Below are 18,170 nucleotides of genomic sequence, written 5' to 3'. Positions count from 1 at the left end.
CTCCCCCCTCCCCTTCCCCCCCCTGCCCCCTTGCCCCCCCCCCCCCGTTCTGTTTCTGATTTGCCATCTTCTTCAGCTCTGAGCATGGTATATGTAAGGCAGAAGAGAAACCCCAGGAACTGACCACTATGTCATTCATTGCTTAATTTCTAAGGTCACTCTTTCTTCTCTCTACTAGGGTCATCTTCTTAATTTTTTTTTCCTACATAGCATTCTGGGATTTTAGTGGAACTTATTGGGAGAAACAGGAAATACTAAATGTATGTTTTCAGAAGTGGAAGTCTAGTGAGACTTATTTATAATAATTTTGTTTTGTTTCTTTATTTTTACTTATAATTTTCTGAAAAGCACAGAAAACAATCAGGAAATAAGTAAACATCTCTCTTGATTCTTTCATGTTTGAAACCTGATATATTTTCTTCCAGCTTTTTTCCTGCATACAATTTCTTCTATATTACTGAACTTAAGTTATAAATGCATTTTTCACCTTGATACATTATAAATATTTCCTCATGCTATTAAAATGTATTGTAAACATGAATTTAATGATCGAACAGTATTCCGTTTTGTAGAAGTGCCATAATTCACTCAGTCTTTCTTCCAGTGTTGGGCAATTGATTCTCCGCAGTGTATGTGTGTGTCTTACACTTGTATATAAAATATTTGGAGAATTATACCTTTTCATTTCAGATTATTTCTTTAAGATTGATTCCTATAAACAATGATTGCATTACTACACAAAAAGTTATGAACATTTTGAAGGCTGTTGATAAATTTACTAACTGCTTTGAGCAAAGTTGTTGCTACCTTAAGAAGGTTCCAAATACTTTTGTTTAAGAGTGCCCCTGGAACTGCCCTCTGGCCAGCTTTCAGTACTTGCCAAATATCATGGCCAATTTAATAGGTAAAAATAACACCTTGCTCTTAGACTTACCTCCAGTCTTTTTCAAAACCATCCAAAGTTTGGTGTAATTCAGTTTTCCAAGGACTTATTTTCTGTAAGTTCCTATTCTGGACACTAAAGTGCCATGCTGAACATAGAGGTAAAAATGGCATGTTCTTCTCACTAAGGAACTCCAAGTATAGGAACGGTCTTGGCTAATATGTGCCCAACACATGCCACCTACCGGGCCTCATGTTAGGACTTTATAGAAAGCATTACTGGATCCACATCAACTCTTTCACAAAAGAAATATCATCTGTCCAAATGAAAGAGTGTCCTTTCCTTTGCTGTATCCATCAGCAGCTCCCAGATGCCATTGTGATAAGGATCAATTGAAGCAGTGGGAAATGTTCTGGTCCTCTGGCCCTACCCCGAGAGACTGGGGGTAGCAACCCAGGCATCTTCATTTTAACATATGTCGATGTGATCCTGATGCACAGGGTTGGTAGTGCCATCTTTAGGCCTATCTGTCTAGATAGTATGACTTAGAGGTAGCAGCTGTATGACATTAAGCAAAGGCTCATTTTCTCACAGTTAGCAGAGAATTTATTATCTAGTTGTGGAAAGAGCTGTTTCAGCAGTTTCTGGTGCCTGGTTTTGGTGGGAGATTTCAACCCTTTATACTCCTTTAGTGATAAAGAGGTTACCCCTGGGGAAGCTTTGGCTGCTCTACAGGTAAATGCATGGCAATCACAGTGAGTAAGGGGTAGAACTCACACATTTGGACCACATCTACACATCCCTGTAATTCCTCTTGATATATCCTCCAGCAGAGACCTCCACATCAGCCATCTTTTCTCAACCTTAGACAATACCCAAACTATATAAATTGAACAAATGCAATGAGGCCCTGCATCCAGGATGCTGTACAGGTTTAAAATAGATAAAGGTCTGTCCCTGCCTCAAAGATCTAACTCTCTAAGGGGGACTCGTACATTTTATTCAACTAGTTGAAACACAAGTTCTAATGTAAATTGGTACTAAGGAAGTTCCTCAGAATACTAATAACAGAACTATCCTATGATACAGAGATCCCTCTCCTAGGTATATATCAAAAGAAAATGAAATTAGTATGTCACAGAGACATCTGCACTCTCATGTTAGACTGCACCTCCATTCACTGTAGCCAAAGAAACAGAAGCAACCAAAGTGTCCATCAACTGATAAATGGATGAAGAAAATGTGATGCATATATGTAGTGGGATATGATTCATATTATTCATGAAAAAGAATAGAATCCTGTCATTTGCTTCAATGTGGATGGAACTGGAAATAAGTGGAAAAAAAATAAGTGAAAAAAAGCCAAGAACATAAAAACAAATACCATGTGTTCTCACTTGGTAAAAAAAAAAATGTTGATCTCATAGAAACTAGAGAGTAGAATGATCATTACAAGAGACTGGGAAGAGTAGGAGGGAGGGAGAACAGAGAAGGGTGGGCTTACAGGTACAAAAAGGATTAAGTTCTAGTGTCCTCTAGCACAGTAGGGTGACTATAGTTAATTATAATTTATTATATCTGTTGAAATAGTTAGGCTTTTGAATATTTCCAACACAAAGAAATGATCAATGTTTGAGGTGATGGATATGCTGATTGCCCTGATCTGATCATCACACATTGTGTACTGTGTTGATTGTCACACTGTACCCCATGAATATGTACAATTATTACACGTCAATTAAAAAAAAAACACAAATTCTTTACAGGAGGCAAAGTGATTAAGGTAAATACTGTCAGCATATTTATCTAGCCTCTCTCTTCCTTCTTCTTTTGTTTATTGAGCACTTGTTATGTGCAAGTCCCTGTTTCAGGCATTAGGCAGACAAAAGCCTATATCTCAATCTGTGGTGGAGAATGTGGTGCAGCAGGTTTATGCTGTGATAACAGCACACACAGGTGCTGTGAGAACACAGAGGAAGCTACAGCCAGCTTCTGTGTGGCTTTGGTGGAAAAGTGCCATTTGAAAAGAATCTCGAAGGATGGACAGGAGTTTACTGGAAAGCCAAGATAAGGAAAAGGATGTTCCAGGTTAAGGAGACACAGTGTCCAGGGGTACTGAGATGTAAAGAACAAAGCACATTCCATTAGGAGAATTGAATGCAGCTTGATGGAGCTGGTGTGCAGGGTGTATGTGGTGTGTGGTGGAGTGGGACAGGGAGAACAGAGAGTTAAAGTCAAAAAATAAAATAAAATGGGAAGTTTAAATAGAACTTTACACATATCCTAAAGGGATTTAAGAGTTCTAAATACACGGTCAACTTCATTTGTTTGTCCAAACTTTCCAGGAATTAGTACCAAAAACCTCACAACCCTCAGTCTTGGAGAAATGGGCACAATTGGTCACTGTAACAGGGAAGTGAAAAATCAGAACTTTATTTAGAAAGCTCACTTTGTAGTGGGGTGGACAACCTCAGACAGAGGTGGAGCTGGACGCAGAGGCTCTTGTAGTGATTCCAGTGAGAAGCTGAACTAGTAAGGCAGTAGTATCAGGGATGCAGCAAGGGAATGGAATGTCAGGGCTTGAGAAATATCTGGAAGATAATCAATAGACCTTGGACTAATTAGATGTTTGAGAAATGAGGAGGAGAATATTAATGGAAATTCCTAGATTTCTGAGTCACACAAATGAACGCATAATGGTGTGGTAGTGATTCAGAGAGAGAGGGGGGAGGGTGTAGATAATGTTTGATTTGGTACTTGTGATTAATTCTGATGGAGGAGGTGTCATGGACAAAGCTTCATCTGAATAGTACACTTAAAGATTGCTAGCAGATCTCCCCCACCCCAGGAGACAGAGCAAAAAAGTGGGGCTTGACATTTGAAAAGCAAAAACAAAACAAAACAAAAAACATTTAAAAAATCTGCTTGAATAAAAGCAGAGAGAAAGCATAGAACATCTGGAGGAATGGTGAGTAGTTATGGTGACATATTCATTTTAAGTGTAGCTTTGCCCGATTTGATTCCGATTAGACACAAAGAAATGACAGAAGAGAAAGTTATTGTGTTGCTCTAAATGCAAGATGAGGCCTGGCTATGGAACTGCTGTATCACAGATGGCCCTAGGGAGTTTGCAGGAATATTAAGATAGTGGTCTCCTCCAGCTTCAAACAACTGTATTCATTCACCTGACCTATGCTGTGCAAATATCATCATTTTTGTATGAGTGCCATTATATGAAAAAGATCTCAAGCACTATACTAAGGAAATTCCTTCTTTTGTTTGCTTTAGATTCAAACGTAAATTGACATAAAATCACATGTAAAATTTTTATCAAAATGTAAAATAATAAAACAAAATTTAAGTTCCTTATCAACAAAAACTTGGACTACTTTTTGCCATTCTCCTGTGGGATAAATGTAATTATTCTCAAACAAATGAATAAGCAAACAAACAATAGTCATGATGATGAAATCAGCTAGAGATTGTACTTGTCCACTGACTTTATGGAGCATCTGAAATCAGTATGTTGGGGGGTTGGAGGGTGAGCATAGCTATGAGCAAATGAACCCCTGCAGAACAGCCAGCCCTTCAGTGAATGGGTCTCATGAAACATGGTAAGAACTGGATTATAAGAACCATCAAAAGTACTATGCTAATCATGAGAGTGTCTGATATTTTCTCCCTGTCTTTTATTGTGAAATACAGTACAATATATTATATATCATGCATCTATTAATATTATATGATCTACCTATGCAAAACTATAAAACTATGTAAAGCTTAATGGATAATTATGAAGTGAACATCCATTAGCCATTATATAGGATAAGAAATACATGAGTGCCAAATTAGTTAGGAAAAATCAATTGTACTGGACACTAGTGGGTCCATTGTGACATTAAAATATAGTAAGGGTTTTGGATGAGATCAAATATTCACTGATCTAGAAAAATAGAGGCCTTGGAATAAAACAGCAGATTATAAAATAGCATTTACAGTGTGATTTAATTTTGATAAAAGAAAAGCGGAGTATGAACTAAGTTGTTAATTGGGGTGATCTCTAGGTGGTGGGAATGTCAAGGTTTTTAAAGAATATTTTTCTGATCTATAAAATCTACTTGTATTGCTTCTATAATAATGAAAGGTGTATAGGTAATCTCTGAGATAATTATAATGATCTGACCCAGCATTTAATGTCCTGAATTACCTTGGATCAGGTGAGTAGAGAATTTTTAAAAAGCAGAAATTCTGGTCTTCTTTATGCTCCACAATTCTCCCAAGCAATTTTCCATTCTTTTGTTTTTTTGAGTACCGAGCATTGAACTCAGGGGCACTTGACTACTGTGCCACATCCCCAGCCCTATTTTGTATTTTATTTGGAGACAGGGTCTCACTGAGTTGCTTAGTGCCCCACTTTTGCTGAGGCTGGCTTTGAACTCCCCATCCTCCTGCCTCAGCTTTCAGAGCCATTGGGATTACAGGCACATACCACTGCACCAAGCCACAATTTTCCATTCTTATTTATTTATTTTTAAAATTATAATTTGTTATATATGACAGCAGAATGCATTGCAATTCATATTATACATATAGAGTACAATTTTTCACATTTCTGTTTGTATACAAAGTAGAGTCACACCAATTCATGTCTTCATACATGTACTTAGAGTAATGATGTCCACTTCATTCCACCATCTTTCCTACCCCCATGCCCCCTCCCTTTCCCTCCCTCCCCTTTGCCCTATCTAGAGTTGCAATTTTCCATTATTGACAAGTCATTCACTTCCTCTTTACCCATTCCAATGTCACCAGTTTCCACTTTTGTCATTTAATTTAAATTCTCCAGAAGATAAAGGGGCTTCTTTTCTACCAGTTAAAACCAGAACCATGCCTCACTCAGCTTGATGGTGCCATCTGAAGGCTTTCAAGGATTCTTCTTCATGTCTATGCTCAAGTCCAAACACAGAAAAATGACTCAGGTCCTCTTGGCACACTGGTTTATTTTGATGTTCGGTTGACTAATATGGCATGATGGCTAGGCAGTCAAGCAGTGGCAAGCTTCTTCCCATTCCTGGGACCAGTGGGGCTTCCTGCATGTGACATGTTCTTGTCAGAGACTTTCTGACAGTTCTCAAGCAGGTGGTCTCCATAACATGTTAGCACCTATTTGTACAAACAGTGCAGAAGAAACCATCCTTTATTTTCTCCTAAAAGAATGCCAGAGTTTGGGCTGGATACAATTGCACAGGCTTGTAATCCCAGAGGCTTGGGAGGCTGAGGCAGGAGGATCACAAGTTCAAAGCCAGCCTCAGCAAAAGCAAGGCACTAAGAAACTCAGTGAGACTCTGTCTCTAAATAAAATACAAAATAGAGCTGGGGATGTGACTCAGTGGTCAAGTGCTCTGAGTTCAATCCCCAGTACAAAAACAAAAAATTAGAGTTTGAATGTTGAAGATCACATGGGCAGCTTTAAAATGCAGGTAGGGATATCCTTGGAAGAGTCTTTGACCTTGGATGTACACCTATGAGAGGATTGCGGTCTATCACAGGGATGATATACAGCACATTCCTATTGCTATAAGAGCTACAAGTATCACAAAATCATATAATTCATCCCTTTCTATTGCAGCTGGAGAAATGGGCCCCAGGGGTGGGAGCGGGTGTTTAAAAGGATGAAAATTCACATGAAAATCTAAGGTTCCCATATCTAAGCCAGGACAGTTTTTTCCCTGATACTAGTCATTGCAAACTTATGGACCACAACTCTTTTTAAATTATTGTTTAATTGTACCTTTATTTTATCTTTTTATTTTTATGTGGTACTGAGGATAGAACCTAGTGCTTTGCAAGCGCTCTACCACTGAGCTACAGCCCCAGCCCTGGACCACAACTCTTGATAAGTCTTAGAGTTATTGTTGTGGATGCACGGACTCACATGCCCATCAAGCATTGATATGGGCCCCATGAGCAAACATAGATTCCAATAATTTGAGAGTATGTGAGTATGTGGCATTTTTAAAAAGGTTATATAAAGGTGCAAAAATATGCAAAACCAATTTAATTATAAATAAAAACCCATGTGATCATTGTCTAAGTCAGAGAACAACACCACTATCATTTCAGGCTCTCCTGGGATGCTAGTTAATAATTCATGCCCATTGCTCTTCTCCAATCTGGAGACACCCTTTCACATGACTTCTGTAATTATCATTTCCTTGCCTCTCAAATGTCTTTCCCATCTACATATGCATCCCCAAACAATATTTTTCAACTGTATATAATTGAAACCAAGTTATATTCTTTCATGTTTTGCTACTTCTGCTTTTTAAATTCTTGTGATAGATCCTTATTATTGCATAAAATTGACTTTTAAAAAATTTTAATTATGGCAGAATATATCTCAGTAAAACCACCCTTTCTTTGTTGATGGACCTTTGAATTGTATCCAGCTTTGAACTTCTCTCGTGTGCATATCCTGGTACAAACGAGGAGGTATTTCAGTAGAGAATATGCCCGGAATGAAATTGCTGAGTCACACGTTACATATCACTTCACTCTTACTATACGATACCAAATTGCTTTCAAAAGTGACTTATTTGTTTATTTGTTTTGAGACAGATCTTGAACTCCTGTGCTCAAGTGATCCTCCCGCTTCAGCCCTCCAAGTGTGGGGACTGTGGGCGAGAACCAGTGTGCCTGACCCAAAAATAGCTTTAGTAAGTTATTACTCATCAGTAATGTTAGAAAGCTCTCCCTATGTACTAAAAAGGGTAGAAGTTGTGGTCTGTGGCATATCAGGCTATCTCATCAGGAGAGCTTGGTAACGTAGTGATTTTCAAAATGGTTGTATCTACACGGATCCTTGTTTAATCACAAACTTTTAATGGAAAATCCATATATAAGACAGATAGGAGCGGAATTGTTTGGGTTGACAGAGAAATGTATGTAGAGAAGGGAGGGGGCTTGGAGTCCGCCTTCTGGGCTCTAACCTCGTGTCTGCACACAGCACGGTTGGTTGCTAGCAGGACTATCCGAAGATATAGCAGGTTTCCCAGTAAGGAGTTTGCTTCACTCCATGTGTGGAAGTCAGGACAGCGTTTGTTGAAGATGTTGTAAAAAGAATGTATCAGTTGATCATCTCTGAGCCTTTTCTTTCTCAGAGATTATGAGAAGTTCTTCGTTTTCTAAAATCATATGTTAAATGACTAATGCTACCTGGGGATACAGACAGATAGTGATAGTGATACCAGGGGGTGAGATTCAATGTCCAGACACATCCTCCACTGGTGGAAAAGCAGAAGAGTGACTTTGGAAGAAGATCATTGTTCTTCCTGTGCTTTTTTTTCCCTCTGTCTCCTTTTTTGAGACTTCTCTTAGGATCTTGGCTTTCTTTGAAAAACGATGAGTTTCATTGATACTTGCTAAGCAATCATCAGGTGCTAACAATGTATAATGATCATATTTGGCCTCTCCACTCACCAGTCTACTAATAGTCCCATCTACGTCCTTACCTTGAGATCCTTACAGTGTCATCTAAGTTGTTCATTCACTCAAAAAATATTAGGGGGTTTACTGTGTGCCAGAAACAGCTCTGCTACCTGCCCCAACTCTGTCATCAACAAGACAGGCCGAAGCTCTTCGGCTCTTTGGAAATGTACATTCTAGCCATCTCTCTCTCTCTCTCTCTCTCTCTCTCTCTCTCTCACACACACACACACACACGCGCACACACACACACACACACTAAAATATAAGAGAGAGAAAATCTCCATGGGGATTTAAAAGGAGGTGTGCTAGAGTGATTGGGTCATACTGCAGCTGGTGAGGTGAGGGGAGCTGAGATCTGAACCACATGGAGGGCCAATGACTTTCCAGGGGTCCCTGAGCATTTATCAGGCAGCCTTCAGTCTATTTCCTGTCAAAATATCAACTCATGTTTGAATAAAACTTTCACAATTTTTTTTATCCCATTTCACTCTTAGGATAGTTTTGTGAGGTAAGAGTTCTTATTCTTATTTCATAGATGGGGTAGAAACTTCCAGATGGTAAGATTCACAAGCAGCAGCTCCAGGTCTTAAGCCTAGGTCTTTAACGAGCTGCCCTTTCTCTTGCTCACTCCCTGTCTTGGTTCTTTGCACCGTGTGGTGAGTAGGCTGCCCGGATGGGGTGGCTGCACCAGATCCATTTTGTGCTCTTATTGTCTCTCAAATGTTGAGCTGTTTTTTTCCTCTGGATTGTCCTGCAATTCAACCCAAAGTTGGTGCCGACTCCAGAGGTTTACAGGCTCAGTCCCCAAGACTATCCCCACTTCAGATGCCAGGCACAGTGTCAGGTCACAAGGTTACCCATATTTTTGTCTGATTTGGGTACAAAGTGGAGTGGTTTCCATACCTTTCACCCTTTCATATTTGATGATTTGCTAATGGTGCATGAGACTTTGGAAAACATTTTCCTTACTATTACTGGCTTATTATGAAGGATACCAATGAATAGCCAGAAGAGGAGGTACACAGGGTAAGGTCTGGAAGTGTCCCTTGCTTAGAAGTTTCTGTCTCCATGAATTTGGGTATGATTCTCTCCTGGTCTGGATGTGTTCATTAGCCCTGTGGCTCTTTGATCCTGTCATATGGGGGTTTTATTGAAGTTTGATTGCAAAAGTAAGGTTGATGTTGGCCTCTTTTCTGCCCCAGAGGTGAGGGTGGGTAGGGCTGAAGTTCCAGCCCTCTAAGCACATGGTTGGCACCTCTGGCCACCAGCCCACATCCTAAAGCTGTTGAGGAGTCCACCAAGTGTAACCAACCTCAGGGTTTCCTGACACATGTGTGTATACCTTTGTGTAAACTCAGGTCTGGATGAAATGGGCTCAGTCCAAATAACCAAATACACTACTGTTATTCTGGAAATTCCAAGGGTTTTGGTTGCTTTGTGCCAGGCACTGGGCACAAAATCCAAACCTGTTTCTTACCTTGCCAAGGACATGTCCAGCAAGAGCAGTTTCAATTTCAGCATCACAGGAGAGCCTAGAAATGCCTCTTGCCCAAGATCACCAGAGCGAGAGATTAGAATGCTGTCTGCAGAAACTACTGTCTGGCTGTTGGGTGGAGTTCCTCCTGCCTCTTTCTTTTCACTCTGCAGTTTGAAGCTTGTGGAAACCTGTTTAAGGGGAACCTGAGAACTTGTCCGGGCAGCACATCCATTAGCTCAAATGTGAACAATCAGCAAGTGTTCAAGAGCTGTCCCCCTCTGACACCTGCAGATGAGAATATTAGGGAGCAAGGAGGAGGGAGTATCTTCATGAGAGGCAGTCTTGTTGGGTGGGAAGAGCTTGAATTAAGAAGGATGTGGCTTTGTTACCTACCAGCTGGGTGACTCTGGGTACATTCTTAACCTCCTTGCTCCTAATCTTCCTTATTCTGATCTGCAGCTCATATTACCTACTTTATAAGCTTGAGAATTAAAACTGCATATAGGAAAATGTTTATTTAAAGAGATGGGAGCATAATAAGAAGTTATTATTTACAGGAACTGTGAGTTTTCATGACCTTCAATCCAAGTTTGGGTGAACATTTACAGGGAAGGGTGTTACCACCTTGTCTGGTGCCAGTGATTGGGATGGGTTGCTTTTCTGCCAGCTAACTATTGTGATAAGAATGAGTTTATGCTGACAGCATCCTGGGCTAAGAGAAGGAAACTCTGATTAGTCATAAAAAACTAAAGGCCCAAGCTCATCTGTCCTGTCTATTTCCCTAATCAGAGTGTACCTCTTGTGAAATGCCCATAGGCAGCAACCTCTGCCCTTGGCTTTTCCTGGAAATACTAATTCAGGGCAATCAAGAGAAGTCCACTTGTGGTTGTGGGTGGGGAAAGATGTGGGTGTCATTTTCCAGAGTTTAGTAAGCTTTCATTTATCTAACCATAAGTTAGAACAGTTATACATTTTGGGACCCCAGAGTCCCCTGTAAAGTTGCATTATCAAACCACGTGAGACTGGGTTAACTAATGTCGTGGTGCACTGACCTCCCGCAATGTGTTAAACTTGTCCTTAGATGTACTCTGTTTCCAGACTCAGCACCATTGCTGAGGACTAGCTCCTCCACTCCAAGGCTCCCTTTCCTCCCCTCCTTTTCCAACTACTGGAATTCTACCGATTCTCTCCAAGTCAATTTCAAGTAGCAATTCTCCTGGAAGGCTTTTCTTAATTATCATCTCACTACGATCTCTTCATCATTTAAAACTAATTTTTTTCCTTTGTGCTTTTCATATGGCATTAATATTTTCTGCCCTGAATTATCGTTATTTTTTAATTCATCATCTCTTCTGTTAGTCCTTCGAGGGTGAAAAATTTATCTTTGGCAGACATACCTTACTCATAGCCTGAGCTATAGTAGGTAAATTTTAATTGAATGGAAGCACAGGCTTTGTGTTGGAGGTTGCTGTGCTAAACCATGTTTATGGTGGTTTCCTGGGCACTGGGGCCTGACAGGTGCTCTTCCACTGAGTCTCACAGCAATCACATGAGGTAAGGCCATTGTGGCAAGAGAAACTGGGAGTCCAGTTTTTCCATGACTAGAGAAGTGACATGCCTCATTTAGGAATGAAAGAGAAATGACGTTCCAAATTGGGAAATGCAACTGGGTTAAGTGACATTGCCACCAGGCAGAGAATAGCAGCGTGGCCACTTGGTTCCTAAGGATCTCCTCACAGCCTTCTTGTGTCACCTCTCAATAGCTGTGAGCATTGTTAATGGAAAATGAGACCTAGCTGTCAAGAGGTCCTTGGAGTTTCTTGGTTTTGTTAGTAATTGTATTTTGTAAAATAATGTACGAGACTGAAAAATCAGCCCAGTTCACACAACAGTGACTGTGAACACACATTTTAGGCCTGAACAGCAGCCTAAAGCAGGTGTCCAACCGTTGGTTCCTTCCAGCTCAGGCCCTTGGTTGGCTCTGTTGAAAGTAGCGGTTTTGTGAAACTCAGTCTTACCTTTACCATCTTTGTGTCTCATGGAGACAGACTATAAAGAGGAAGAAAGAGCAAAAATGCAAGCACTCATTCAACAAAGATGGCTTTAGAGATGAGCTTGAATGTCATGAAAATGACGGGGACTACTCAACATTTCCTAATGGTCCAAGGGACAGTGCAGTATCTGGGGGTTGCTTATGTTTTCTCCCTTCCCCACCAGGAGACTGATTTTATTATTCATTTCAAGAAGAAAATCCACTTGAATCAGTTGTGCTAGGAATAAGGAAAGAATTTAATTTTTGTTTCCTTTCTCTCTGTGTCTCTCCCTACAACCTTCTTCTTTTTCCTTCCCTTCTTCCTTTAGTATAGTCACTTATTTTTTTTATTAATTCATCTAGTATTTATTGAGTGCTTACTGCATGCAGATAATATCCATGGTGGATACAAACTTGAGTGGCTCTAATTTGACAGAATTTAAAAGTATAGTTGCTAGTGGAGGAAGAAAGGAAGAAACACAGAAAAGCAAGCAAAAATAAATATACAAATTGCTAATTGTGACATTGTTACAAAGTATTATAAATGGCGTATGAGATCAGGGGCTTAATGACATAGGATTATTGTCTAAGAGATCTGAGAAGCAAACATTTAAAGGGTGCTTAAAGAGGTGAGAAGTAGCCAGCCACAGGAAGATGGTAAGGTGGGTGAGGGCATGGTGGATTCAAGGAAGTGTAAATAGTCCTATGGTTGGGGCAGAGTGAGTTACAAGGAGAGTGGCCCAAGATGAGGTCAGGAAGGGAGGCAGGAAGAAGAGACCAGGTGGGCAATTGCTTCCTCTTTCAGCCCCTCAATTTGCTGATGTGCAAAATGAATTGTCAGACTGCACTGGACCACTGCTGACCTTAGTGGTTGTTATTAGTCACTTTTTGTTACCATAATGAAATGCCAGAGGCAGGCTATTTATTTATTTATTTATTTTTAAAATACACAACAACAGTGGAATGCATTACAATCATTATTACACATACAGAGCACAATTTTTCATATCTATATACATAAAGTATGTTCACGCCAATTTATGCCATTGTACATGTACTCTTTTTTTCCTTTTGCATTACGATTCTTAATACACATATACACCACAATTTTTCATATCTCTGTTTGTATATAAGGTATGTTGGCACCAAATTCAAATCTTCATACATGTACTTTGTATAATGATGACCATCACATTCCACCATCCTTGCTAATCTCCTTCCCCCTCCCTTTCCCTCCCACCCCTCTTCCCTATCTAGAATTAATCTAAACCTCCCATGCTCTCCCTTCCTACCTCACGATGAGTCACCCCCCCTTATATCAGAGAAAACATTCGACATTTTTTTTTTTTTGGATTGGCTGACTTCACTTAGCATTATCTTCTCCACCGCCATCCATTTACCTCAGAGGCAGGCTATTTATGAAGAAAAAATGGTTTATTTAACTCACAGTTTTGGAGGCTCAAAGTCCAAATAGCATGGCACAGACCCTGGTGAGGGCCCCATGGCAGATGGCAGGAGTGTGCAAGGAGAAAGGGCTCATGAACATCTAGATACAGGAAGCCAGAGAACAACTCCAGGGTCAGACTCAGAACTCCAGAACTCACTCCAGGAGACTCTATTCCATGGGTGTGCCCCACCCAAAGCCCTAAGGACCTCCCACTAGCCTCCCCTCTCAACGGTCTCACCACCTCCCACTACTGCCCTCCTGGGGGTTCTGCTCCCAAAACATGAACACTTGGGGGTGTCAAACAACCGTAGCAGTGGGTATTAAGCGTGAGTCCTTTTTCTCTGCAGATTTCAAAATCAAAATGTCCCAAGTTCTCTGGCACTGAGGAGGCTACTGTAGGCCCCAGGACTTAGAGGTCTACTTAAGTTAGGTGGGGAAAAACAAAATGTTTGAAGCAAGGATTTTCAACCTGGGCATTCTTTGGGGCCAGGTGAATTTTTCCTAGGCCCTTCCCCTGCTTTGTGGAATGTGTAGGGGCATTCTTGGCCTGTACCCACCAGATGCCAGAAGCAATTTTCACCTCATTGAGAGTGACACCTGCCCCCCAAAAATGCTCCAGATATTGCTAAGTGTCCCCTGGGAGACAAGCTCACCTTTGTAGGGGAAGCGCTGCCTTCCAGGGAGAGGTTGTAACTCTAATGAGTGGGCAGAATGGACGAGATGAGAGATGGAACCTGACATGTGGTTAATGGCAGGGGGAGGATAAAGTGTGGCAAGGACAACAGGAATCAGGAGAGCACGTGCTCCTTACCACGGGCACCTCTTCCTCACCCCAGCTGGTTATTTCTTTCTTTTCTTTCATGACTTCAGATATTCCCAATTAGATAATCCATAATCTTGGGTCTGTGACGCACTCTGGTTATCTGTCCAGGTTATGTGGCATTAGCTTAATTATTCCATTAGTTCTTCAGAATAATGTGACGAACCCACCACCCAGATGAAAACTGGGATCCTGAAAATAACCTACATCTAATTGTCCAACCTGTCATGCCTCTGCCTGGCCCTAGTAGAGGTGGCCATTATCTTCTATTGTGTCTTCTTCATATTCTTATTTCCCTTTCTGTATGGTTTTATTTTATCTAACTGTATCCTTAAAAAGTACTTTAAATTGAATTTGCTTTTAACTTTATGAAGTGGTCGTGATGTTATTGCAATACTTGGCACCGTGTCCACCTGCCGTTCACAGAGTCATCCACGCCACTGGGTGCCGCTGTGGTCCACGTGCGTGAAGCATGGCGTTCAATCCCTTGTGTGGATATGGATTGTGACAGTATCCTCTCACTGGGTGGAGTTCAAGCTCCTTCCTGGGTTATTTGGAAGGTGTCTTTTTGTCTTCTCTGCCTGATTCTTACAGTACAAGAACATGGGGGAAATATGGCCACAATTTCTGATTTGTTTGGAAGAAAAAAACAGAAATGGCTATTTTTGTGTGAAAATAGCTAGGGGACCAATTTAAAAATTTAAGAAATACTTAGCAGGTCAATGAGAAACCTATCTGCAGGTTATTCTTTGTGTGCCTCCAGATTTGTGGATTAGGTTGTTCAGTATGAGAATCTCAAAGTCACATTAACTTAGAAGCTTGGGAAATTCTCCTTTGTACTAAAGAGTGGCAAACAAGAAACTACTGAAGCAGAAATTTTAATAGGTATCAGAGTGGAGGTAAGCAGCAAGGTAAATCGCATTCATTTGACAGATTTGTGTTGTAATGCATGGAAATTACAGCAAAGTATTCTTTTCACACCTAACATTTCGAAATAAGGGAAAAGAAATTATCTTCAGGGAAGTCAACTTTTAAAAATGGAGTCTTTTAAAACCTTCAAATATTAAATAAAGCCTGTAGAGAAATGTAAAATGTCTTCAAGAGACTAAATGGCTCCCAGGCCAACAAAATTTGACTGTAATTTGATTGAACAAATTAATGTGTTTAAAGAGGGCGCCTATCAATCAGGATGTGAGATGGTCAGAGAAGATTCCAGAGCCCATTTTAAGCACTGTGCTGACATATAGCTCCACTGTCAGGACAACCATGACTGTGGATGGTGCTGTTGGGGAGGGAATGTGATCATAATACAACCCCCACGTTGATCTGGTTGGTGTGATAATTTCATCTGTTCCTCCCTCTGTGTGCCCTGGTCTCTGAAATCTGCTCACCTTGCGTCTTTCCTGTGGACAATGATTCTTTCAGCAGTTTCTGGGACTAGAAGTCTGAGAGTCACTCTCAGGATTTGGTAGTCCCCACGTGATGACATCACACTGGAAAGACTTCTTTGGAGACAGCCACTGACCTGTGTCCTGTTTCATTTCCATGTTCTTATGTCTACACTTCACGTATCACCAAGTGCTCACCTCATGTCAAACCCTAAATTAAAGTGCTGAGGGTAAATTCTGAAAGATTAACTAGATTCAACCTCATGAGCCCTCCAGAGCAGGGCCTATTGAAGAACTGGGAACACCCCTGAAAATCGATGGAGAGGTGTGCATATTTTTATAAAGAGAGAGTCCATAGGTTTGGCCTCTCTGTTGACCTACTCGCTGAGGAAGTTTAAACCATTGCTTTGGGACCAAAGTTTGGCTTCCTGTGAGGAGAAGGCCTGGATAGCTGGAAGCCAAAGTTTAAGCACTTATAGATGCAAAAGACCTGAATATCTAGGGACTGAGGAAGGAGAAGAATGTGTGGGTAAGCAAAGGATGAAGACAGGAACACTGTGCTGTTCTATAATGCACACAGCCTGCCGTGAGTGTAATTATTTGTGTAATAGTCTTTTGAAAATTTCCTAATTTTCTTTTTTTTTTTTTGGCTCACTGATTCCCCCTTTTTTTTGTGGGAGGTGAGAGTAGGTGGAATGCAGGGTGGCAGGGAGAGTTACCTCAAGCATATTCAGGGACATGGAAGGCACTCCATGAATATAGGAAATAAATTTCTATGAGATGGTAATAGCACCATGTCAATTTTTGTAATTTTAAACCCAATATCTGTTAATAATTCCTGGAATGCAATTCACTTTGAGTCATTACAACTCAACTCACTTCAAGAAGCAATAATTGTCCATGCCTTGTCCACATTTTTTTCATCGTTTCTACAGAAAATTTAATAATTTTAGTATTATGGATCACAGAGCCACTAAATGGAGTGATAGTGTCCAGCAGGCTGACAGTAGGGAAGCTTCTAGAGTAGCATTGTGGTATTACAGGGGCCGATTTGCTGCGCTTGCCAGGGACACCTTTGTCTACTCCCATCATTCCAGTGTTATTAGTAGCACCTCATTCCTAGGACAATTTATATGGTCACCTTTCTGTAAAAACCTTTTATTGCTCTGTGTTTAATCTTTCTATTTGTGTCTTCCCTCCCCTCTAAACTAATGAGCTCCTTGAGGCTAGAGACATTGTCTCATTTATCTCTGGGTCACGCACATGCCTGCTATTTGGCAGACCCAATAAACATCAGTTAAATTAAACTGAAAATTAAAGATAGAATGTAGAAGAGCTTGAGAGTAGAAATAGCCAGCCCACATTGTCTTCCATGTGCTTCAGAGGTCTACAGTGGAGGCCTAGTTTGGAGTTACTTAGGAGCTTTGTGTCTTGGGAAACTTATTTCCTCTTTCTTAAACAGAGGATGATGTGTAAAGTACTTAGTGAAGGACTTTTAAGTGCCCAATAAATGTTAGTTGCTAGCATCGCTATCAGTAATAATTAGTTACTAATAATAACTGTTATTGTATATAGTAACTTGAAACTTGAGTTTTTTAAACTGGAGAATGAAGACAGTGATTCCTGCCTATGTTATCTTAATAATGAGCATGAAGATATTTTGGAAAGTATTGAGGACTCTTGTTGCACAACCCATAAATAAACGCATGCTAACTGAGAGGTTTGTGCTACAGAACAGGGTAGCTCAGGCAGATGACATGGGGGCTCAACTAACTGGCAGTATAAAAGTTTTCATATATACATATATGTATGTGTGTGTATGTGTGTGTGTGTGTGTGTATATATATATATATATATATATATATATATATATATATATGGTGATAAAATGATGAGGCTGGGGCTAGAAATTTATCAAGGACAAAGTGTACAATGGAACAGCACACTGGAGATGTGGGTGGAAGGATTCAGGACAGGGAGGGAAACTATGATGGTAACTTACTCCATATGGGACAAACAGAGCATTGCCAGGGATGTGATGTGGGGAGCCTTTCCAGTTGTGGCACCAGGAAAGCAAAAACTGGAGCTTGGTCCAGAGGAGCGTTCATGTTAGGGTAGACAGTCTACTCTGCAAATAAGTCAAAGCTTTGATTTCTGAGTTAATGCAAACATTCTATAAGAGTCAGGCCAAATGTGGACAATACCTAAGGATGTCATTCAGTGCCTGTCTGTGCTGCCAATCGTAGGAGGGAATCTAATAATTACACTTGAAAATAGCTTTCAGCTTGGGATCACAGAACCTTTCCAGATAATGTATTCTTGATCAGGTGAGACAGGAAGCGGAGGTTGCAAAGTTTTATTTCAGCTCTCTGGTTCCCTAGATATTATCACTACCCACATTTTATTGATAAAAAACTGAGGAGGAAAGAGATTAAATAACTTAGTGTAAGTTCACATAACCAATAAGAGGCAGAGCTAGTCTCTGAACCCAAAGTGTCTTGGTCCAGAGAATGTGCTTTTAACCAGAACATTCTACTCCTTCTCAGTTTTATAACCAGTAAAAAGAATACCTACGATTTTGTGAAAAGTAGTTGTGAGACTAAGGCCATAAACTTCAAAGGGTAGTTTTCTATTC

At 40.4% G+C, this 18,170-nt stretch overlaps 1 protein-coding gene across 2 annotated transcripts in view; it reads left to right on the top strand.

Moving 5' to 3' along the window:
- Atp13a4 (ATPase 13A4) overlaps window positions 1–18,170 on the top strand; it is a 139,721-nt gene that overhangs the window by 24,994 nt on the left and 96,557 nt on the right. The gene's annotated exons all lie outside the window — the stretch shown is intronic.

This window comes from Marmota marmota, unplaced genomic scaffold (genome assembly GCF_001458135.2).
Source record: "Marmota marmota marmota unplaced genomic scaffold, marMar, whole genome shotgun sequence".
NCBI lineage: Eukaryota > Metazoa > Chordata > Mammalia > Rodentia > Sciuridae > Marmota > Marmota marmota.
This window is presented reverse-complemented; position numbering and strand designations above follow the sequence as displayed.